At 44.2% G+C, this 25,241-nt stretch overlaps 1 protein-coding gene across 7 annotated transcripts in view; it reads left to right on the top strand.

The window, feature by feature from the left end:
* APBB2 (amyloid beta precursor protein binding family B member 2) overlaps positions 1-25,241 on the top strand; it is a 196,126-nt gene that overhangs the window by 2,902 nt on the left and 167,983 nt on the right. For 5 of the 7 annotated variants that reach the window (XM_075420730.1, XM_075420738.1, XM_075420736.1 and 2 more), the window contains exon 2: positions 16,117-16,255. The exons of 1 other annotated variant lie outside the window; for it this stretch is intronic. The gene's annotated coding sequence lies outside the window, so the exon portion shown is untranslated. Of the gene's footprint in view, positions 1-7,040; positions 7,060-16,116; positions 16,256-25,241 lie in introns of those variants that run through there. One more of the 7 variants, XM_075420731.1, reaches the window with a different exon arrangement.

Raw genomic sequence — 25,241 nt, 5'->3', positions numbered from 1 at the left:
TCTGAAGTGTTTTGCAAGTTAGTTTTCCCCTCCAAAATAAGATGTGTTGGCTTGCAGCTGCGTCTAATTGTGTGGAAATTCCTTTTTCTTTAAGTCAAAACTGTGCAAAAGGACAGTCGGTGTTTGAGCTGGTTGAGCTTATCATCCTTCAGGTTAAAAAATGAACTGCAGAAAACCTTTTTTCTTCCTCTATTGGAGTAATTCTCAAAAAAGGAGTGTTTTGGGGGGCTGTACAGCTGACGCAGATGGTGTAAACTAAGACCAGTGCTCCAAGCTACGCTGTGACTGGAGGACTGGAATAAATGAAGTTTAAAGCAAATTTGAAAACAAGTCTAGCTGAGCCAGTTGCGCATGGGGTTTGTCTTATTTGCTGTTGTGCAGAACAGCTGAGAGTTATCTAGCCTGGTGGTTGCAGTAGCTGAACTCATGCAGAAGTCTGTAGTCGGTTCTAAAAATATTGTGTATGCAACACAATACAGCCAGCTGTGGATGCTCTATAATGGATCCTATGACCGTCAGCAGTACCTGACTGCTTCTAGGAGATGTATGAAGTACAGGAATGAAACAGCAGCTGTGATGGGCCAAACCAAGGGTTCATCTCGGTAGCCCAGTATGCCACATGGGACTTGGGCAAGCCACGTGGTGGCTGTTTCACCTCCAAGTAGTGCCTTGGAGATGCCTCTAAGTGCTTCTGCGTTGTTTCCTTGCCCTCTGGTAGACAGTGGTCTCTTGCCATCAGGAGGGATGAGGAGCTCTTGCAGGCTGACCTATACTTTAGGCTAATCTGTCGCCTGCTGAAATCGAATGTGAGAAAATTAATCAAGGAGGGGTGAAAACGGGCGCATTCATGATGTGCTTTGTTGACTCTGTGACTCACATCCCTTTTGCAGGGAAAAGGAGACCTCAGGACATGTACATCTAACGTAGGAGGCTGCAGTTCCTCTTCTGGCTCCTCCAAAGCTTCTTCCTGAGCTTATGGGTGTTTTCTTGATTATAGCTTTCCTATCTGCCACCCTGCGAAAGAATGGGATCTGCTTGCCAGCCTCCTCCTGCCCCTGTCCTAGCTGGCCGGAGCCCCATGGGCTGGTGAGCTCCAGACCTGATGGGCAGGATCTCAGCACCCCTGTGCCTGTTTCTCTTTCCTTGTCTCATTGTGGGTCTTGGCAGAGGACTAATTGCTGCTGTCCCCAGACCTTTAAGGACCAGAGGGTCCTGTTGGGATGCTCTATGTGGCATCTTGCTTTAGTTTCCCATTTTTTTTTAACCCTTCACCTTCAGCGTGTTCCCTTTTGATCTGTTGTCTTCTGCAACCTTTCCTTTTTTTTTTTTTTTTTTTCTTTTCTTTCGTCTCTCCTTGTAAGCAGATGCCCAAGGAAAAATAGGAACAGGGTGACCTTATTCAAAACCTCTTCTATAGTTGCTCTCTGAGCCTCTGGCTGTTCTCAGCTTGGGGTTGCCAGAGCTGGGTGCAAGCTTTCCCCGTTTCAAAACATTTGGTGGCTTTTGGTTCCAAATGCTTGTCTGGTCTGCCTGCAGCCTCCTGGGACCTCATTGCTGCCTCTATGGCCTTTGGCCAGGAGAGCTGCTTGTCAGAGGGCCTGCTTCTGGCTGTGTAAAGAATTCCCTCCTTCTGCTTGTTCTCAGCTGGCTTCCTTCTTTTGGCAGCTCTTGTCTCCTGTGTGGCAGAGATAGTGATCCTGCGTTATGTCACCTGTGATTTTGTAAGCCTCTGTCTTCCTCCTCAAGTTGGCTTTTGACCTGCCTGAAGAGTGGCCTACTCAGATATTCTTTGTCTGGAAGCCATTCCTGACCATGAGCATCCCTTTCCAGGAGTTTATCCCATGTGCTTTCAGGACGGGAGGATCAGGGCTGTATATAGGTTTTCAACATGTAGGTGAGCGTTCAGGCTCTACAGTAGCATAACCATGTTTTGTTTGCTTTCTTAATGATTTGTAGTGTTTGATTTGCTTTGTGGACTGCTAGTGAGTTAATGAATCTGTGAAATCATAACGTCAAGATGTTGCTCAGGAGTGCAGTCTGCTCAGTCAGTGTGGAATCCCTCTGTTACATATAGCCATGGCTGTGTCTTTCCCATGTGCATCTTCTTATATTTCTTGTGTTTATTTGCGTTTGCTTTCCTCTGCAGTGTTATTGACTCAGCCTCCCAGGATTGTCTGGAATTCCTCACGTCCTGGCCTTCTTACTACAATGTATCTTTTTTATCAGCAGCAGACCTGCTTGACTGGCTGCTCATTCCCCTTTCCTTGCGTCACGTGAATGTGTCAAACAGCCAAAGTCTGAGCACGGGTCTTTGCTGAACTTCACTGGTGACTTCTGTTCCCTCTAAGAAGAGACCATTTACTCTTATCCTTACATTGTTTCTGTTTTTCAATCATCTATCTCTCCACATAGGACCTTTCCTTTTAGCTCTGTCCACCTAGTTTCCTTAAGAAAGCCCTTAGGTTTTGGTAAGGGACTTTGTTGAAGTCCTTGTGGAAATTCAGAGGGGTCAGAATGAATGGGTGCCTGTGAAGAACTCGGAAGGGTTTGTTGGGCAGTTCTCTCCGTACAGACCGTACTCACTCCTCTCCAGCAGACTATTTATCCAGGTGACCAAATTCGTTCCTTTTATCATTAGCACCAGTTGAGTTAATTATTAGCCCAGTAGAGGTGTTAGGCTTTGCAGCTCTGTACTCCCCTGGACCCCTACGGAGATGGTCATCTCTCTTGCCACTTTCCATTCACCTTCCGGAAAGGCTGTTTTGGGCGGAAGGTTGCGGAGCTCTGGCAGAAGAATTTGGCCACAGCATCGTGGAGAGTGCCCTGGGATTGCAAACGGATGCTGGTTTAGCTGTGCACAGACCCCGTAGCGGGGTGACTGGAAATAAATGTGGGAGTCTGCCCTGACGAAGACCGCGGGCGCTTGGCCTCCACCGCCTGCAGGACGATGGGCAGGCCTGGTGTGGTGGGTTTTTTACGCTTTACAAAGATCAGACTCACTTTAGCTTAAGATCTAAGGTGAACCTCTAAGTTCTGTCTCCTACCATCAAATCAATTTTCTTTTTTTTAAGTAAAATGTGCTGAGCTACTTTCTCCCCCGAAAACTTGATTTGGTAAGCGTTTAGGTGTTGATTTTTACTGCTGAACAAACTTTACGTCTGTGTATAACACTGATTAGTGTCTTTTAAAGTAGTCTGGATAACAATTAGGATGGTTAACTAGATGCTGATTTCTGCCTGTATCATTAGTCTGCGCTGTGTTTGGAACTGAACACTTATCTCAGATGAATGAAGTCAGATGCAGTTTAGGATATTCATGAATGTAAACTACTAACTTCAGTAATAATGCATTAAGAGTAATAATATGTGACAGGAAGGCTTGCTGCAGAATAAAGTATGTAAATTTTTGCTTCTGATCTCAATACGGGATAGCCAGTGTCTGTAATTCTTGTTTGTTTTACCTTATGGAGAGTGCTGCTGCTGTAAAGGACTTTAGGCAAGCTCCTGGCAGGCTTATATTTGACAGTTTAATCTTTTGGACTTCACAATTTAAAAACCTCTGGCAGAATCTTGGTGGTGTCCTCCTGTAGCTGTTGCCAAAATAGAGCTGTAACCTGCTGATTTAGTCATCTAGTTCTTGTTGTTTGGCTGTCCTTTTTTTCTGTAGAAATCCAGCAGAAATCTTTCTCCATTTCCTTTGTCTTCCTTGCCGGATTATATTGCACCCCAGGTAATATATCCCGTCAGGCAGGCATCAGCTCTGCCTGCCCTGGGGAAAACCCTCCTGGAAGCACTAGGCATGCTTTGCTGTGATACGCTTTTAAGCAGTTTTGTGGCATGTTTAGTTCTTTTGTTGGAGGTTGGGTTTTTTCTTTTTATTTTTTATGTAGTGCAAGTGCAGTTTAATTTTCAAAGGCAACAAAAGGAACATTTCTAATCTACTTTTGCAGATTTGAAGTGTAGAATATGAGTTTAAAAAATACCCCTTGGGTTTGATAGCGGTGCTAAAATCTTGTTCTTGCAGAATTCTGTTAGTCACAACTCATTTTTTCTTATGCCTATTAGCTGGTTGTGGAGGGAGGTTTCCTGGTATAATTATTGTGTGCAAAGGACAGATTCCAAAGGGAAAGAAGCTGGCAGGCACTGAATGTTCCCTACCTTTATGAATTAACTTACTTTAGTTACTAATTAAGAAACTACCGTAAACTTTACATATTTTGTTGTCTGTTGTAGAAACATGTCATTCCTTTGCAGCGTTTTTCAGGTAGAAAGCCCTCCAAACTGTTATTAAGTGACATTAATTTGGTGTGACTAATATTGGCACAAATTAGTTAAGCCTTTATTGGAAACCTTGTAATTTCTTAGATGGGTTGGAGGGAGATGCTGCAGGGTGCTTACTGGCCAGCTGCTCAATTTAGCAAATGAGGAGCTTGACATTAAGCCATCCTATGTATTTAATATAGAATTTCATTATAAGGAACTGGAAGCAGTAGTTTGGGTAAATATGACAACTAATTCATTGCTCCCGCGTTTACATTTGCCGCCTTAATTCTGTTTGCAAAGCGGGTTATTGTTAGGAAGGGATGTGCCTTAGCAAGGTGTGGGATTGTGTGGCTGTGCAGGAAGCTGTGCAGAGAACCGGCACGAAAGATGAAAGGGAGTTGCAAGGAAGGAAAATGGGGAGGAGAGTTGCTCTCACATGGAGAATTCAGCGCTCGCCGGATTAAACTGGGATTTAAATGCAGCATAATGGAAAGATAGTTTAATTAGGTTGTTTAAATGAGTTGAGGGTATATGCATACAGGGCACAATATATGAATTTATGGAGAGATTCATCTGGAAGTAAATACAGGAGGGAACCTGGGTGTTCGTGATACATGTGGTGTTAAGGAAACCTCCAGCGCTATGTGATGACCTTGTCTGGTGAGCATCCTGCGTGACTGGCATGCGAGCAGGAGAGGCAGGGTCTCTGTGTGGTTGTTTCCCTGATGCCCGTCTAGGGGTAAAACGGTGCTCTTTGGGGAGCACGCGGTCTCACCAGGCCAGGCACCCACCTGGGGTGGCACGCCGGGAGGTCCCGACAGTTTTGTCGTGGGAAACTTCTGTTTGCCTGTGATATGGCTGGCGCTGGGTGCGTGCTCTCTTAAACCACTGTAGTGCTGCTGGTCAGCAGAAAGAAACACAGGAGTAAAGTGTTAGGACAGAGTTCAGTTTTGGTGACTCCCTTTAACAGAATTCTGTGAAGTATTAGAAAGGAAAGAAAAAAAAATTATGCAAATATCCTTTTCTGGGTTTTTTCCCTCCCCTCTTGAAAACGTAAGTGGCTGTTTTTCCTGGGTGTATAAAGCTGTTTTCCTCTGACAGAGGAAAATGTAGGAAATGGGCAACAGGCAAAGTCTGTGTTGCCATACCAGGAAAGTCTGAGATCTGTTTTAATGTCTTAAACTATCCGTGGAGAAGCCTTGCGGCTAGGGTAGAGGGAGTGCAGTGCTGCGGTGATGGAGTGGGTACCAGATCTCGGGGGGGGGGGTGGGGGTGGGGTGGTGCAGAGGGGCGACGTGGAGCTGCTGTGGCTTGGAAAAAGAAATCCAGTGCTGACAGAGGGGCTGTGCCATAGCACTGGCTCTTATTCGCCCTTCGCTTCCTTCCATTTGAGGCTTGTTAGCTTCAAATGTTGTCATGTATTAGAAAAGTATGTGATGATACCTGTGGATTTGAAAAGAGAAGCATTAAAATAGAAAAATGTCTTTAGTTACTTGGTGTTTGTTTCTCAAGAGTGATTGATCTTGGACTTATTGTTAGATAAGTTTGTAGGCTGCTAAGATGACTACCAAAGGAGACTGAAATAACTTGGTGACAAAGCGATGTTGGCTTTAAACATGTGCTGTGACTTAAACACATGCAAGAGCTGCTACCAAACCATGCTTGGCTATATAAATGTGTTTTAACCTTATTTTTATAATCTTTGCATGCAGTTACATCAGCGTTCCTCTGACTGCTTTTTTTACCAATTCTTGACATGTCTAAACTTTTTCAGTAAAAATATCCTGTATGTTTCCCATTGATACAAGTATGGATTTAAAATTGTGTAAGCCTAATGGTCCTATGTATGCCAAAATATAAAGGAAGTTCTCTGGTAGAGGCATATGGGTATTTAGGGACCAGTAAGTCTTTTTTGAAGACCCGTAGAGATACATCCTAATGTGATAAAGACGGTGCTGTCCATTGGGGAAAAATGCATAAGTGGTCCCTGGCAAATGTGTCTTTGCAGCCTGGCAGTATGTTGGTATCGTGATGTCCGTGCACTGCAGTGTAACTCTAATGGAAGACCGCAGAATATTCAGATACTCCCCATCAGGGATCTGCATGGGGAGGAGTAATCAAGAGGGATGACTGGGGGGCTCCCAGGGACGTCAAGGTTCTGCAGGGAAGCTTGATCCTAAGGTTGAGTCCTAGAGCAGTGGGACCTTCAGAGCATCTTTAAGGGTTTGTACCTCAGGCAGGAGTCAAGTTTGAGTGGTTTCCTGCCCTGCTGGCGGCTAAAAACCAACCGCCACTGCCATGTGCTGGTTCTGAAAGACAGTCTGCACGCTCTGGTTTTGGCCAGCCGGCGTGTAGCAACACATGCAATGGTGTGATGTGGTTTTACTTAATCATTTTGGAGCAGAAAAAGGGGGATCCCTCAGTGCTTCCCCAGTCCAGCTGGCAAGTCAGGAGGTGATGCTCTTTCTTCTCTCTCTCCTTTCCAATGTGTACACACGCATTGCAGCGATGGGAACGGCTGACAGACGGGATATAGCGAGGGGCATCCCTAAATTTGCAGCAGACTTTGCTGGTGAGGATTGTATGAGAGCGTTTCCCTGGCAGCAGTGGCTGTGGTGACACCGGGAGCCCCAGAGACGCAGCAGCCGAGAGCGGCCTCCGTCCTTGCCTTGCAGTGACACGGATGCTGTAATGAGCGGAGCTACCCTCCCAGTCTCTGAGGAGCGACAGGAGTTGGCGGCTGGCCGCTTGCCATCCTGCAGCACCGCCCTTCGGTCGCCTGCCACTAAACCCGCAGGTAGGAGCACTAGCTGGACCGGAAACATTTTGTGGGATTTATCCAAAACAAATAGCTAATTTTACATGGGTGAGGCTGAAATTCTTCAGTTGCGCCTCCTTCCATGGCAGAAAAGAAACCCCCCTTCCTCGCAATGCTTGTCGAAGTTTTTGTGAGTGTGCAAGGTAAAATGATGATTTTCCTAAATTTAAAGCTTGGACCCTCCTTGCTTGAGTTCTCGTGAATGTCTAGATCTATACTGCTTTGAAAACCTGTTTGAAGACAGATTACCCAAACTTCTCTGAACCTTCCCCACGTTGAGGCATTTGGTCTGCTTCTCTGCTTCTGCATAGTCCTTGAAGTGTAAACATAGACCTGGAAAAAAAATAACACTTAGATCTGGTTGACAGTATTCCAGCTCTCACTAGGACTGAATTTAAGAAATACGAGCTTCTGCTATAAATCAGAAATTTGAGTTTGTAAACCCTTAATTTTTGGCCTGCTAAATCCTGTTGGTCCCAGGAAGCTGTTGAAGTTCATCTCAGTAAGTCCTGAGGATGTTTTAAATCTGTGGATTATTTAAGTAATGTGTGTGCCAAGGTTTAAAATAAGACTGCTAACCCACATGACACGGCGGTGGTAAAGCCAGGAATGGACGGTGTGGAGCTGAGTGGAGAGACGCCGAGTGACCGGTCCGACTTCAAACCTAACTAGTGTTGAGCTTTAGCTCCTGCTGCCCACACTGCTTTTGCTGCTGTACAGGGATGGGAAATTCATGGGATGCTGATGTTTGTGCTAGTATCATTAGCTCTCCCGACCTAACGAGGTGGATGCTGGTTGCACAGCAGCGTCGGGCTCTTGTAGGGTGTTCTTGCTTGCCATGTGGCATTAGCATGTCCCGAGTTTTCCCCACTGCTGAATGTGAATGCTTGAGAACTTTCTCAGGCAGCCAGCCAGCGTTCAAGCGACGAACTGGGCTTTCCCCATTTTGGGGTTGCTCTTTCAACTGAGATTGCAAGCACGTGTTTTTTGGCATGGGTAAATGCATGTGTTGTTATGGCAGGACAGCAGACCTCCTTGCAGAAGATGAACTCGTAAGGTGGTGTTGAAATTTCCAGATCTGTCATGGTAGAGGACTAAGCTGAATTTGCATAGATTTTAAAAACTGACAGAGAAGATGCTCTGAGGAGAGCGACGCATGTGCCCTGTGATTCCAGAACGAGGATGCTGGTTCTGCTAAAGGCTGGCTCAGGAAAGGTGCTTGCTAGAGGGCTCAGGTGGTGGCAGGAGCTAGTACATAAATGGATTAAGAGGTATTTTAATTACACAGAGAAGTTAGACAATGAAATGCGCTGCAAAAGGCAGCAGTAAGATAGGCCTAAATCACTTGCATGGAATTAGGCGTTAACCTTCAAATAAAACTCCTCTGTGGAGCAGCGGGGAGGCATACTCTGTACCAAGTACAATACGAACCTACTTAGAAGTGTTGTCTAGGTTTCTTTTTTTCCTCCCCTTGTCTGTTTTAAGGACAGGCCTGGGTTTGTCCTGAAAGATTCTAAAAGTACCTAAATTTGAGATTAAAAGTGTTTTGTTTCACAGAAACTGAAGTTTGGGTCCAGGAGTTTCACACACACAAGCTATGTTTAGCCATTCCTAATGTAGTAGGGTCTGTAACTTTTATTATTTCCAATTCAGAAGCGTAAGCTAACTCAAATGCTTTCACAGCAAGACCGGAAGTTTTAAAAGGCCTTGAGAGACCCAGTGCGGGGCTTGTCAAATGGCTACAGCTGGTTGGCAAAAATGAACGATTAAAAATTAGCATTTTCCAGAGGGCTGTCAGTTGGATGTGGCAGGCTCATGGATGAGCCGTGTTTCTGCCTCTCTCAGAAGCTGTGGGTGAAAGAACCTTTTCTTCCAAACAGAGCAGCACACACAGGAATACTTGGCTCTTCTGGAGGCTAACATAATCGGAGGTAGAAAGTATCTGCACACCGTATGGAAAACGGTAGTAAAATTGTTAATGCTTTTGAAATGGATGTTTTCATAGTTGTTAGCTATAAATAGCAAGCACCACAGTATCTTAAGCTCAATAAAATGCTTAAACTTAAAGCAAAATGGTTCCTTTAAAGGACCTTCAGTTGCGGAGAACCTCTCAGTTTTGCAAGGTGAGAGTAATGCAGCTGGAGCAGATTGGTTTTACTAAGTGGCTGCTGAAGACTGGCAGAGGCAAAGCGCTGTAGTGAAATAACAGCGTATGTTTGATCCCCTCTGATGGGGAGCAGGTATTTATAAAAAAACCCAAAACCCACAAGTCGATTGGGAAGTCTAACTTCAGCGCTGTTATCTTAAAAGGCACCAGAGATGGCTTCAGAAATTGAAGTGTTGTTGTGGAAAGGCAGCTCACTGTGAGAATGAAGATCGGGAAACTTGCTTTTTTGCTTTTGAACAGGAGTAGTCCAAGGAGAATTTTACATGCTCATTTCCTTTGTATGCTCATTGCTATTTCATGGTATAACAATTTCTGCGTTTAAAACAACCTTTTTCTTAAAACCAAAGATAAAGAGCAAAGTAATTAGAATGTTAGCATGGGGTTGACAGCTTTTAATTAGATGCTTTACATATGAAGTTAAGAAATGGCATGCCGACAGGAATTTTTAGATCTACTCATTTTCTTGTTGTCACATGGAGTGTGGAGATGTACAGAAGTGGGCTTAGGAGTGGGCCATCAGAGCTGCCCAGAAGTCTACCTGGTGTCCTCAGCTTCCGTGCCTTTTAAGGTGCCCCAGGCTGTCACGAGGTAGCTGGCATGTGATGTTAGCCCTGCTCCTTGGCCATGCAGATGACTTGTGCCATCCTCTGTGGTGAGGACGTGTGACACGAAGGCTGGCTGCATGTCTGAGGAAACCCTGCACGAGAGGTGCAAGGGATAGGCAATGTGACGGGGAATGTCCCCCCAAAGTACGGGTTGTGAGGTGTGGATTTCTTTAACTGTATTAGTTTTTTGAACCGAAAACTTTGGATGCAAGTTGCACGTTAGTAACGATCGTGTTGCCAGAGGAGGCCTGTTGTTGGCACCCTTCAGGCAAGCGGCACGGCTTGGATTTTACTCCTGTGAGATGATGATTGACTGCTGGCCCACGTGGCAAGGGCAAGAAAAAGTATTTCAGTGGGACTTGTGCTGGGTGTGTTTCAGCTGGGATGCCTGGCCTTTGGGTGTGGGAGTGTGCGCTTTGTTTGCTTCCGTGGGTCGCTGGTGCCCCTTCCGAATCGGAAGGATTGTCATCCCAAAATGCCTTGAAAAGAAAGGTGAGAAATGGGCTGTTTCCAGTGGTTGATTCTTCCCCCCCATTAAAAATTAGTGCTTTGTTTTAAATCGGGAATGATTACCGTTTTCATTTTCAGAGTAGGGCCATGGGTGACAGAAAAGCAACTATTCAATTCTTTATTTTTTGTAGGCTAAAATTAGGAGCTAGAAGTAATGATAGTAAACCAGACTCTTCCAGGTTGCTTTTATCAGAAAGGATCCGTTTGACTGAATATTTACAGGTGGCGGTTATGATTTAGGTCTGTCTGGTTTTTTTTCTTTAGAGGAAACAAATCTTTCTTTTATCCTGCATCCTGGTTTTGTGCAAATCACTCATCGCTCTTCTGTTTTCCTAGGCTGTGACCAGCCACCAGATTTGGGATCACAGTATTATTATTATGAAGGAACTCTGGTGTTTTAATGACATGTGTGATATGCCGTGGCTGTGTGCCGCATTTCTGCGCAGTATGAAAGGGATGTTACACACTGCCTGGGCATCCCAGCAGGCGCAGTGAGAATAATACTTGGGATTTTTTCTGTGGATTTTTGAATGGCTGTTATTAAGGCTGGCATTTATATGGAAGTCTTCGGCATACACAGCATTAATTGCTGCTCCCAATAAACTTGGGATACATAACCAGCAGAGCTTTACTCCACTGAATTAATTATCACGTTCTCAGATATCAAAACTGGCTTAAATTTGGTGGCTTAATTTCATGTCAGTGACCCCTCTGTACAAACGCACAGACAGCCGCGTGGGACTGCTGAGGAAGAGCGCTGCGTGCCACCAGCCGAGCTGGCAGGGCTCGCGTGTCGCTCCCCTGGCACCGGCAGCTTAACACCTCCTCCTGGGGCTGGGGCATGGTCGCGCTTCCCAGCGGTCGGTCGCTTGGCGCATTCCCAGCGGCCGTGGGTGCTGGGGTTGGTTATGCGGATAGAAATGCTGTTGCTCTGGTTTAGGTGTTGTATAAAGAAGGGAAGTTAATAGGTATGTTTCATTAAGGAAAATGTGGGTTTTCTTGGGGTTGTTTTTCCTATTGGGAGGGAAAACAGAAACTTTGAATTTCTGTTTCTCAGCAAACTCCTGTTTCTTGGAGTAAGTGAACCAGAAGCTGTAGGAAAAGCTTGTATTTTCTTGGGTGACTAAACATATTGTTTATTCTCCACATGCACATCAGCCGTGTTTGTAGTGAAAGAGAAAATCATAGGCATCATAGGGTTTGGGTTCTTGTTTCTTTCCTTTTTTTTTTTTAAATATTTAAAACTTCTACCCTGAGCAGTGAGGTATTGTTTTCATTCTTTGCATATTTCTTCATTATGGTTCTAATAGAATATGAACATGTGCAAAAGTTATTTATTTTCCTAAATGGCAACAGCCGTGGTGTGTTTGAAGCAGTGTTGTGTGTTTACAGTAGAAGCAGTCTTTTGATATGTAAAGTTTTAAAGCATATATTAAAGGTAAGAGTAATTAAAACCGTGAATGGGAAATGGGACAAAATGCAGCAGAAGTTTATCCATAGGTAGACTGTGCCAGAGTAAATGATCCCCCCCCCCCTTTTTTTTGTCCCCACCTTAAAATGTGAGTTAGGATAAATATATTGATTTTATCTGGTCTTTGCTAAAACATCTATTGTGGCACAAAGTGGGAAACTCTAAACTAGTAGAGCAGGTCATTAGAGTTGCAAAGTAGTTAAGGGTCTGGCTAAAGGGGAAATAATAGGCTGAAGAGCAAAAGAGCAAAGGAAACCCCTAGTCTGGGGAAGAGTGGTGATGTGGAATTGCCACAAACTTTGGCAACCAGAAGTTAGGATTGCGCAAAAGATGCATTAATCTTGCCAGTATTAAATAAGATGTTGTAGACACGTAGATGTATCAAGCCATTTCATAGTGTACCGTAGAAGTCTTATTTAGGAAGAAATGGATTGTTTTGATAACGAGAAGTGAGAAAGATAATTTTAAACCCAACTCAGTATAAGAAGGCTCGTCGTTCTGAACACACTCATTGGATTTGCCCCAAGTTGTACCCAGCATTTTGTGGGGAGATGCTCTGGGATTTCTTGTCTCTTGTTTTCCCTGATCTTTCCCAGTTTCCTTTCCAGCTCCACCTCAGTTTGTCTTTTTTATCACGCTTTTTCTTTCTGAAGCTATACAGTACACTTTGTGCTCATGGCTCTGGAAAAGCTAATTGAAATCAGGCTTTGCTAATTGTCCTTGGAAGTGGCACTAAGGATGACTGGACTGGCTTACTCAGCCTGGGAGAGAGGAAGAGTGCTCTGCAGTTCCTGGGCTTTGGACCGCTCGTGGCTACGCAGTTTCCCAGACTGTGGGTGCAGCTTCTTATTTGGCCTCTTGGTTCTTACCGGGAGGTGGATTCACAAAGCAGCAGCAGAGTTTTAATTTTTCTCTGCTTGCTGCAAAGGCTTTGGCAAGGACTTTACTGCATGCATAATTGTAACAACAGTACGTTAAAGAGAGAAGGTTGCATAATATGTTTCTATTAATTAATTTTTATCGTTACCTGAATTTAGTTCATAGTCAGTTTGTGTGTAACCTGAAGCCCCCCAGGTTTGGGGCTTCGTTTGTGTTTTATAGTTGTCTTGCTTAAAAATACAAAACACCATCTCCCCTCCTCTGTTTTTTTAAATGTCAGTGTAGCCCTACTGTGGGTAAGTGATTGTATCTTTGATCATAGCGCTGGGGAAGGGCGAGCAGTCCTAGGAGCAGTGTTAGGAGTTTCCTGCTACCAGCCTTCCCCAGTTTGTGGTAGGTAAGTTAGAAACTGCCTCTTCCATCTCCGTCCCACAAAGGCCGGGAGCAGTGATCCCCGTAGCGTCACTCCTCGTTCTTGCAGACCTGCATAGCGAGTGAAGGTGCGTCTGTAGGGTAGACAGGGAGGATATTAGAGCAGGGATGAGGGATGGCTCTGCTGCATTGAAAATCTTCATGGCAGCAATCTGAGGTTTTGTAGAAGAGTCATTGGTGAACCTGTTATTCAGGCAGTAAGCTCTGTCCTCTGTTAGACTCAGCGCAATGTAGGAAATAGGCTTTTCTTCTCTAAAGGCAGGCATTTGCCACCCTCGGTAGTGATGCGTGGTGTGCTGCTTCTAAGTAACTCATTGGAACTGGGGTGAGTACGGTAAGACTGACCGTGAGGAGGAATGCTAACTTTGGGTCGCTTGTAGTCGGGACTTAAATATGGCTTTGTGTATGCTTATGTCTGTGAAAGATGTTGTTTCCAAGATCCTCAAAAGACCTGTGAATGGTTTGGGATGCTGCTATTAAGTTGTGACAGGGATTTTGATGCTCTGGGAAAACATTTTTACCAGCCAGAAAAATATTTTGTCCATTTGGCTTAGCAATGTCTGATTCTTTGGCTTTGCTTTTGTATTTTAAGCAGTACTCTAATGCCTACAGAACTTTGGTTTTGGCCGGCTGATGCTAATAGGATAGATGGGCTGAAGTACTTCCCACTGATGGAAGTGGGGCTTGAATCATGTTTGACAGGCATGTCACTTTCTTCATATGAATGCACGCCTTCTCCATCCCCACGTACTGCAACGTCTTGATGTTGAGTCATTTGCATCCTGAAGAGCGCAAGCCAGAGACAGCTTTGCTTTTGCTTAAGGTATCTGGCTCTCAACTGGTTTGGCTTGAGGCTGACAGTGTCTAAGGACCAGCCAAGTTAGAGCGCGTTTTCAATGCTCTTTCCTGGCAGCCAGTGTGACCTTTGTAGTTTCAGGATATTGTTTTTCAGATGTGCACTTTTAGTCCTAATGTTTCAGCTGGTACTTCTTTAAAATTGATATATATCCAAGAACCAAGAGAAACAACTTGTCTGATGAGAGGAAACTGGAGACTGAATTGGACTGGTGAAATATTGAGGTCAAGATATTCTTTAGTTGAAAACGTTCACTCTTGACAAGTAGCTCGTCTTTATTGCAAGAATATATTTCTTGCTATAAAGAAGCTGTAAAGCACAAGACAAAATTACCCCAAGCTAAAGATTTATTGACTTTGCTTTTTTTTTTTGTTTTCCCCCCTCCCCAGTATAGGCTGCAGTATATTGTGAAGGAGGGTAGCTGTCTTTGGACTCAGAAGGTTTGAGCAATCGCTTACTGACTGCAGTGAGTTTGATACAGAGCAGCGTCCAGAAAATGTGTGGCTTTGTGTTGAAGGCAGGAACAGAGCAGCGGAAGATTACTGGTGGGTTTTGTACATGATGAAAAGGGGGTAGAGGCAGGGAAGCTGTGGCACAGAGCAGAGGAGGTGTAAGCACGGGTACCGTTTGGACCTCTTTCAGTCTGTCTTGGCAGTTTGGGCCATAAACATCTCTCCTCCATCTCCCTTTTTGTGGTTTGCTCCCTGCCAAAGAAAATGTAAATGTGCAATGTTATTTGAGGTTTTTCTGTACAGACATACCTTCTAACTGCAACCAGGACAGAACACCTCCGTCCACCATGGGTAACCTGTAGCAGCATTACTCGTGTTCCTGTGTGACCAGAAATATAGAGAAAGATTAATAAAACCTTTCCTGATGTACAATTTTTTCCCCACTTCAAATGAATGGGAAAGTTTCAACGTGGCTGACAGGTTCTGATATTTTTTTTTCTGGCAAAACAAATAATTAAGGTTGCTGTTAAATTCTTTTCATTTTATTTTTAAATCCTTTGGTCATACCAAACTGCCTACCTTGAGTAGTGGTTTTAGTGTTGTTTAGGGAAAGCATTGTAGTTAGAAACCCACTTTATTGTGGAACAGTTTTAGCATTATATGGAAAAATAGTATTTAATGACCAGTAAGATGATTTACATTGCTAAGGCAACCGTGTGGCAAAACATGAGAACAAAGGAGTACGGGTGTTGCGGATTTGTGCCGTGAAGGTGCCTGCCTTCAGTTCCCTACGCAGCCGCATTGCTGCATGAAAGGATCTGTCTGCGTTGGTAGTGCTGGGGAATTTAACTTGTGCTCTGATGTCTAGTTTATGTAAGGATTGCTGCATATATTAAATATTTGGTAACTGTGCTAATGTGTTTTGGGGGAAAAAGGGGAGGGAGGTGGCTCGACTAATGTTGTGCAGTTCATAGTAAAATAGACATACATTTGTCTTTTCTTACTGAGTCACAGATTTGAGATGTTGGTGTCCCTAAGGCATCACTTCCCATAGGCCCTGGGGAGATTTCTCCACCTCGGTTGTTAGCACTGGTGTTACGAGTGCCAGCTGTGAGCTAGTGTTTGGTCATGCAGATGATAACTAGCATGGCAGATACATCTGCAGGGATTGCGTGATGTCCAGGAATTGGCACGAGGGAAATCCGTCTGGCTTTTTGATTGTTTACTTGCGGCTTAGCTCTTCTTTTATTATAGATGGTTAAGACAAGGAAAGACTTTGTAAGTGACCTCGAGTCAGTGCCAGGCTGTTTCTCCTTGAAAGACTAGCCAACAGATTGTTTAAAACTTATAAACAGCGAGAATTAGCGGCCTGGCAGCCTGAGCTGACACAGACGTTCAGTAGCATGCTTGGGAGCATTTCTCCTCTGCCCTGTCAGGATAGCCACGTTTTACAATGGGCGTTGTGTTCCGGGCTGGGTTTGCAAACGCGTCCAGTCACATTGGAGTCCCAGCTCACGTTGCTGGGGCATTACGTTTTTCCAGAGTGCCTTTAGCTGCCTTCAACACCTTTTATCAATCTGGCCGTTAGCATGACAACCAGAAAGAGTAGCATAGAAAATAGCTGGTTGAAGTTGCTTACGTGTGTCATCATCCTCTTCTCCCAGGAGGGATCTCTTCGGCCAGCGAGGAGGGGAAAGCCCACCAGCTCGTTTGCAACATTGAGAGGCTGCACTGTACTGGAGAAGTCTTCTTTGCTCTGAGCCGGGGCTCTTGATGTTGAAATGAGAAGACTTTGATGAAAACGTAAGTTTCTAGGCGTTCTTGAGTAAAAAGAGACGACTTCTTTTCTAAACTTACCTGATGCCTTGAAACATGGGCAGTTAGAAGTTTGGTGAAGGTTGTGGTGCATCAGTACATTTATATGGGAACCACCACGTGTTTGTGGTGAAGGATTGCTTTTCATTCATTTCCCGTTCAACTCTTTAAAAGCATTAATATTGAATTGTTCTGTTCCAACCTCTTCCCTTTCATAATGTAAAAGTTCTTTTTTTTTTTTCTGTGGGTTTTTGGTTTTAAATTAACTTACAGTAAGACAGGTCTAAACAAAAGAAAACAAGTTTGAAAGGAAAATTTTTAGCTTTTCTCTGTTCCATATCTTTCCAGACTTTTTATTTTTTTCCCTTCCTCTGCTTCTGAAGATTTAAGGCAAAGAAGTTAGGATAAGTTTGGGGATTAGCTGTAGGCATGGCCATCTCATCTGCAAGGATGCAAGCAAGGTGCTGCTGGTAGCGCTTCCACGAGCTAGTTGTTGAATCCAGAAGAAGTCTGACTTGGAAATCTTCAAAGACCCCATTCAGGCTAAATATAGTATGTAGTTCTAGATTTGTGCTCTTTTTCAAGAGCTTCAAGCCCATATCACTGGGACCAAGCAGTAAGAGTACATGGAGAAGACAACTGAAGGATGCACGTCCAGAGGAGGGCCACAAAGATGATCAGAGGGCTGGAACACCTCTGCTGCGAGGACAGGCTGACAGAGTTGGGGCTATTCAGCCTGGAGAAGGCTCCGGGGTGACCTTACAGCAGCCTTCCAGTACCTGAAGGGGCCTACAGGAAAGATGGAGAGAGACCTTTCACAAGGGTGTGTAGTGATAGGACAGGGGGGAACAGCTCTAAACTAAAAGAAGGCAGATTTAGATTAGATATTAGAAAGAAATTCTTCACCATGAGGGTGGTGAAACACTGGCACAGGTTGCCCAGAGAAGCTGTGGATGCCCCCTACCTGGAAGTGTTGAAGGCCAGGCTGGATGGAGCTCTGAGCAACCTGGTCTGGTGGAAGATGTCCATGCTCATGGCGGGGGGGTTGGAACCAGAAGATCTTTAAGGTCCCTTCCAACCCAAACCATTCTGTGATTCTATAAGCTGCATCGCTCTTGAGCCAGTCACAGTGTAAGTTGGTGCTATCTCTTACTGTTACAAAAGCAGTGTCTGGCATCCTTGGTTGTAAAAGCTGGTTGTGGAGGAGGACTCCATTCTGCTTGGTGTTTCTAACTGAGGACATGCATATTTAATGGTTAAAAGAGCAGTTTGGGAAAGATGTTGCTTATGTGACTTCGGTGTCATGCAGTTTTGGGGCAGCTGCGGTTTATCTGTGTCTGACATGAAGATGGTAATAGCCTGCTTAACTCAAGTAGAAGCTGTATAAATTAGTACTTCAGGAATTCTTATCAACTGTTAAGATAAAAGATACACTGTGGTTAATGTGAATTGCTGTTGAAGGAATAATGATGAGAAGAAAAACAGAGTATCAGACACTGTTTTAACTTAACAGCTGTGGTTTCTATGATAAAGAGACATAAATCCCTTCACATGAAACAAACCACAGTTTAGGAATTCTTTTAAATATTTTAGCCTGTTTTGAATATATATTTATAATTAAAAACACTTTAAATTCTGAGAGGAAGTTTTCTTCTGTCTCCCTGATGCTCTGTGAAATCCTTTGGGGGACAGAGGAGGGAGTGCTTAGACAGCTGTTTCTGACGTTAAATGGATTCTGAAAAGCTGAGCTGATAAAATCCCAAATTTGGGTTTTGGAAGTTAGCATTCACAGGGTGGGAAGAGTTTCACTGAAAAGCGGCTGGTTGTGCAGGGCCGGAGGTCAGCTGCCCTGGGGTGCCCTTACTTTACTGAAGGAGTGGTCAGGCATTGGAACAGACTGCCCAGGGAAGTGGTGGAGTCGCCATCCCTGAAGGGTTCAAAAAACACATAGATGTGGCACTTCAGGACATGGTTTAGTCGGCATGGTGGTGTTGGGGTGATGGTTGGACTTGATGATCTTAGAGGTCTTTTCCAACCTGTGATTCTATGATCAGTCACCGGGCACTCGATGGGGCTGCCGGGGTGCTGTGGCCCTGGCTGGGGCTGACTGCTCTGCACGGCCACCAGAGCCCCTCCTCGGTGCTCCCCTCCGAACTGGCATACCGTGAAGCTGAACAAATTCCAGTGGCAGCCAAGCTTGTAATCAATTAGGCACAAGGTGAAAAGGATAAGGAAGAAAAACAAAGAGAGATAGCTGGGTGTGAAGCATCAGCAGGGCTTCATTAAGGGCCACATGATTGATGGCTACGTGACATCTTCATATGTGTGTGTGCAAGCTGGGCCAAGGCTTCTGTAGTGTCCACTGCAAAGACTAAGTTGATTGTATCCTCATGTCTAACGGTATTTTGCACATCCGAGGATGTCCTCTGCTTCTGAAATAATCGGTCCTGTATCACTGCTCTGTCCAGTGTGGATATTTACCCCCGCCCCTTACTCCCCCCCCAAGAGCTTCTGCTCTAAACATTCAGGCTAAACCTGATTTATTCGTGTCCTTTAACTTTGTTCTCATTTGGTTTATATCAGCAATTCTATACAGCTTTCTGAGGAGCTGTGAACTCCTCTCACAGTTTGTACTCAGCATGCCTTTTTATTATTATTTTTTTTTAAAAAGAAAGTAAATGCGAAGACTGTGAATCAGACTTCAGAAACTCTCCTCCAGCCCCTGCTGTTGCTCGGTGTGAGAAGGGACACCAAAATCTGGAGGGAAAAACTGTTGTTACGGCAGCAGAAATAATTTCTGATTGAGAATTGCTATTCAGATGCTGCTTTCATGTTTCCTATTTCAGTCTCGAAAGAAGTCTGTATATTATATGATGAATTAAATGACTTTTTAATAAGCACATAACTAGTATCTCCCAAACTCTGTAATTTAGACACTTATGTGAATAATAGCACATGATGTATAATAGCATGTTGCTTTCAGTTTTTCCAAACGCTAATAGAGAGGGCAATGATGCACAAATGTATAACTTAATTAGGTCTTAATTTTTAGTACTTTGCAGCCCTCTTTATGCAGATATTTTTATTTGTATTGCAGTGCAATTGAGTCATTGGAATACTCTTCTGAGCAGCTAGGCTGCCCAATTACGATTGCAGTGAGTCTGCAGAGGTTAATAAAATGCAACAACTCTAGATTTTCGTTTTCTTTCCATTGAGCAAAGTGTGCTGGAAGGCACAGTTGGGAACAATAATCTGTTTTTAACTTGCTGGGTTATTATACATTTGTATACTAACACCTAATGCAATCTCTGCCGATTAACCTTCTCTGATGGAGCCCTGCCTTCACAACGTGGCTCGTCTGAAGGGGAGCTTTGGCTCATAGTGTCTCCAGGAGACAGCTGTCTCAGGGCTGGGCCTTACCTCCAAGAGGTCGGGCTCTGAGCATCTTCATGTAAGGGAGCAAATGGTCCCAGTTACCTCTGCTTTTTGTGCAAGCGCTGCTGCTGCAGAGTTGCTGTGTAGAAGATATTATTTGTGTAGAAGATATTATAGACTTTCACCTCATTGTAATGGAGAGAGCAAGCTTCCACACCGTTTCTGGAAAGGGCTAGCCAGGCACCTCTGTGGAGTGTGTTTGGCCTGAGATCTGTGAGCATCTCAGGTTCTTGCAGTGGGTGGGATTTCAGGCAAGTCTAAATGTTCTCATTTTCAGTGCTTTTTTCCCCATTTTTCTGCTTTTCCCCCTCTCTCCCTCTAGGATGCTGTCACAGTGAAATGTGGAATGTGGTGATGTACAATTTTCCACAGAATTCAGATACACGTTTTCCCATCGGAGTCCTGCTCTGTTTTGCGTTGCCCAGCTTCTTGCCGGAACATCCTTTCATTACAGCTGAAGCATAGGTTTTGTGGTCAGACTGTACATTGCACTTTCCTATCCTTCCTTTGCAAGTGGCTGTTCTTTGTTTCAGGCTGTGTAAAAGTCCACAGACACCTCAATGACATCCTGAAAATACGGACAGACCTTTGGCTGTTCTGGAAGAATTGAAATTGAATTGAAAGAGTTACTGTTTTCATCAGGAGACCGTTAATCGTAGGCTTACATGACAAGCAAATCTCTTGTATGTTAGAGTACAGATGGCTGTTGTTGGAGAACTGGTGTCTTTATACGCACACTGCTCCCTTCCAGTCTTTATTTTGCTCTGATCTTTAGAAGTCTTAAGTGGTCACCTTCGGTATAGCTGTGAAACTCTTTATCTTTTTCTGCAAGCCGTTAACTGGAGTGATTTGTCTGCTAGAGAGTAAAGTCTTACACTGCCCAGAGGTGGATGTAGAGGGGAGCAGCTAGCAGTGAAATGTGCTTTCTACGGCTGGAATTGATGAGCTTCTAGGGGAAGCTGCGGAGGACTTGATTGTCCTTCACTGAGGACAGTCATGTTTTCCAACCAGGCAGACTAGTTAAGTGTTGGTAAATCACTGGTCTGTGGGAACAGGTAGGAAATGAGGGAAATTACAAGGTACATCTCTGTAAGTATTTTACAATGATGATGTGTGTACACAGCTCTGTCATTGGCGTGGCGCTCCTGTAGCACCTTTACTGGAACAATTACTGAGTTATCGTAATTACTTGTATTCCATCCCTCACAGGGGATTATCTGAATGCAGTTTGGTGGATAATTGGAAGATAACCATTGAGCTTTTTCTCAAGCATGGAGAGGCTTTTGTCACATTGAAGGGCTTCCTCTCAGTGATACTAATATTGGGAGAGTAAGAGAACCTAGTCCTTGTCTTCCGTTTGGGTAGAGACGATGACTGGGCCTTCAGTAGGGGGAGAAAGTGAATGGGACCGCACAGAATAGACAGGGTTACTTCTCCTTGGCCTGTGTCTTGGGCCAAAGGCGCTTCTTAAAAGGAGACCCTGTGGAGAAAATAGGATTTGGGTGAGCTGGCAGAGGTTACCCACTGGAGGAGCTAACGTCCTGGAAGAGCAATGACTTGGACAGCAATACCGGTTGCTGTCCAAGCATGGAAAGGTAGATGACGTGACAAATCTTGATGGTCTCCAAAGACCACTTAATTGAACACAAAGAAATTTATCAGATTTGCCTGGCTTACGAAATGGCAGAAAAAGGCATAAAACCGTTATTTTTCTTCAGTTGGACAGAAATTCTTCTGCACTTGTCTCGAGGGCAGCAAGATACTTTAAGGGCTATTGATTTATCTAAGCTTTAAGCTAGGACGTTAGTTCTCTGAGAAAATAGATCTTTGCCCACATGTGACTTTAAATATATGCTTCCTAAGCTGAAGGGGTTGAAAAGTCTTTAGCAGCGCATACAGTACTGAGAAAATCATTAAGGAATGTGTACGTTCCCAGATGCTGAGTATGCTGTTTCTGAAGTAATGTAAACTTTGTGCAGTTTATGCAGAAGGTCCTGTTGTGTCTGTTATGTGTGAAGCAACAAGAGGAGGAGGAGGGCTCTGTGGCTGGGGTAGATGGCTTCCAGTGAGGCCTGACAAATCTCCAGATGGGAAATGCACTGGTCATCGAAATCCATATTCTAGAGCTATGTATGAGGTGGGTCGGAGATTAGAGAGTGTTCGAAGGAGAGCTTCTCTCCCTTCCTGAGTGGTAGCCAGCTCTGCAAAAGTTAAGCCTTTCCTCGAGTGACCCTTGTGTACTGTTTGTGTGGGGCTGTCATTCTCGCCGCACAAGGATCAGAGGCTGCAGTGTGCTGGGCCTTATGGTTGTCTGTGTGGTTGTCTTTCTGGATCTTGTTTCTTTTTGGCTCTTGGAACTATGTGGTTGGTGCTTCTTTGTCTTCCCAACCAGGCTGGCTTTGTGTCAGTGATACCCAGGAAAGGCAAAGATGAGATTATAGGGCAGGTAGAATCATGGAATTGTAGAATGGTTTGGATTGGGTTGGAAGGGACATTTAAAGATCATCTAGTCCAGCAACCCCCCTGCCATGGACAGACACCTTCCACTAGACCAGCTTGCTCAAAGCCCCATCCAGCCTGGCCTTGAACACTGCCAGGGAGGGGGCATCCACAGCTTCTCTGGGCATCCTGTGCCAGTGCCTCACCACCCTCGGAGTAAGGAGTTTTTTTCTTGTAGCTAATCGAATTCTACCTTCTTGCAGTTTAAAGCTGGCTCCAGTTTCAGCAGGGCTCCTTTTGCCTGGTGCCAGAGCCAGACCCGCTGTGGAGTAAGCTTCATCTGTGCCATATAGATGGTGTCCTGCATGCTGTTTGAGGCTGTGGGGGTTGTCAGGGTGGATCAGACTCTGTCCATCTCTTTCCAGGGTCTGGTCTACAAGGTGTCAGTGCTGGGTGTTTCCAGAGGAAAAAACAGGAGCATCTCTGTTTTTTTGTGGGATAATCTCTTCCACTGTTATTTTATCTTGATCTGTAAAGTTTAGAGGTAGACCCACGCCTTCAAGATTGTCAATAAATCAATCTTAATAATAAACCTTGCATAAATGGAACAACTGTGCCTGGTGTTTCCTCACATAAAATGCACCATACTTGACTTCCATGGCTTCCTGCAGGAATTCTTTTTAGTTTGTATTTATACACACACATGCACTCTTGTATGTGCAAACAGAAACTGCCAGACTTCCTTTTCCAAATTGTTTTCTGTCTTATCATACTTGAGTGTATTTCAGCAGATGGGGATTGTTCAGGAAGGCAGTTTATTTTGAGAGGTTTTTCTGTTCCCAGAGCCAGACATGTTACCCCTTTCTGAAACAGGTAACCCTGGCTGGCTTAGCGGCACCTTTTGGGGTGACTAGCACAGCATGTTGTTGTAGAGGAGTCTGCACTGCTGTCTTCTAGAAGACTTGTATTAGATGATGTTATTCATCATCTCAATTCTGTTCATGCAAGGCTATGGAATTTGTCATTCTATTTTTCTGCTTTTTAAACTGTGTCTTGTCTTGATCAGAGACTTTTGCTGAGCTGTTCCAAGTCCTTCTCTAGAGCCTTTAATTAATGGTTTAATTAAAAATCCTGTGAGATCTTATAACTGGTGTAAAAGCTTGCATTCAGTGCGCATTTGTTAATACTGAATTCCATTTGCATTGTATTTCTTGTCCATCCATGTCACTTACTTCTCTCTGCAGACTCCTCACAGTCCTGTCAGATATTGCTTTACATCAGAAATTGTCATCTGCTGATGTTCCTACCTTTCATCTCTCCCTACTGCAGCCTTCCTTTCAGTATGTTAAGCTATGAAATACTTTAAAACACAAGGACGTGGCACGCAGGCTGTGGCTTGTCTTTGCTGTTGGGCACACTGAGACCTTACTCTCACTCTCACTGTTGGTCTCGCAGATGGGGTTTGGTAGGTGTGCATCCCACCACCTGCCCGTTACCTGCTTATCTCGGCAAGCCCGTGCTGCCTGGGGAGATGTGCGTGGCCGTCCTTGCTTCCCTCCTCCTTGGCTGGGTCGGCGAAGCGTGCCTCATTCGAAACGCTTCGGGAGGAAAAACTGACTGTCAGGGCTGCTCTCAGACACCGGTGTGCGTGTCGTGGTGGGCCAGGGTTACTTTGCGTGGTGATCGGAGGAGTTCAGGCTTGTGTGGCAGTTACTGGTGGCCTTCACAGAGTGGTCCGGTATCGGTTCTTTTTTGCATTGAATTCATTTTGTAAAATACATCCGCATTGGTAGTCTTAGGTGTAATGCGCTAGTTCAAAGGATGAAGGGTGGTTCAGGTGAGTAAGACAGGTGAATAAGACAGGGTCTTGCATTATTAACCACAGCTATTTAAGAATTAGGGAGGAAAAAAAAAATTTGTTTCGGCTAAAATGATCTGAAGTGTTTTCTTCTTTGGCCAGTAAATGTCAGCTGCTTTAGAAGCATTAAAATTTTGGATGTGTTCCAGCCTCATCTTCCAGCCTTTCTTGTTCCTTTCCCCTATTTATTCAGCTTTATGCCAAGAAACACACCAACCCTAATGACTCAGACATGAGAACTCTATTTCCTTTAGTTTTTTAGCCCACCTTTTATATACATGTGCATATCCTGTTAACTTTTAGAAAGCCACAGTTTGGAATTAACAGTAAGCAGTAATGATGAAAGTGTGTGTTTAATTACACTGTGTAAGAACTTAGAGTAGTTAAAACTTGTGGAGAGGAGGTCCCATGCGCAGCGAGATGTGGGTGCACAGCTGGGCAGCCAGCAGATGTTGTGGGGTGCTCAGAACACAGAGGTGCACAAGGAGGGGGCTGAGCTCTGATTTCCAGCTGATTTCCACCACCTCCATCCAAAATTGACTGTTATGATTTCAGTATCTCTAGGCACGTAACTGAAAAACATATGCTTTGAAATACAGCTTTCCAAGTATTTCTGGGTAGTAGTAGTCAAACTTTTCACAAGCGCTGAGATGATAGTTCCATATGAATTTTTAATGACCTGCGATTGGCTTTTTAAACTCAAAATGTGTAGTCCCTATCCTGAGGAACTAAGGCTTTATTGCTTTATTAAATAAAACGTCGCGCCAGAGTCCATGTATGTGGTGAACTTGGTGTAACGATGATTAAAGTTCACTTTCATAACTGCACATATTCACATGTTACTCTGGTTTTGCTGCACGTGAACCTTAAGCTTTAGAGATTTGTATCTGTTCTGTATTCAAATGTTATAAGAAATGTTGGGATAGCTTCCGGCAATAAACCTAAACTGACCCGCTTTCCTGTGAAACTTCCAGTACTTCCTGCTTCTGTTCTGGCTTAAAATTAATGGTGTTAAACAAACCACTCTTTCTTCTGTCATTTCCACTTCTGATTTTAGACAGAATGTGAAAGCAAGGAACCACTGTAACAGTAATAAAGTAAAATTAAAAAAAAAAAAAAACATCTAAAAATTCATTATGATCACTTTTTCATATGACAATGGTCAGAGCTTCAGGTTTCTGTCATTATTTTTATATAAAAGGTGCTTATAGGCCTGCCTATGCTTCCATGTATTAAGATCTC

Source organism: Opisthocomus hoazin, chromosome 5 (assembly GCF_030867145.1).
Source record: "Opisthocomus hoazin isolate bOpiHoa1 chromosome 5, bOpiHoa1.hap1, whole genome shotgun sequence".
Lineage (NCBI taxonomy): Eukaryota > Metazoa > Chordata > Aves > Opisthocomiformes > Opisthocomidae > Opisthocomus > Opisthocomus hoazin.
Note: the sequence above shows the minus strand (reverse complement) of the source record. Positions and strands in the feature narration are given on the sequence as shown.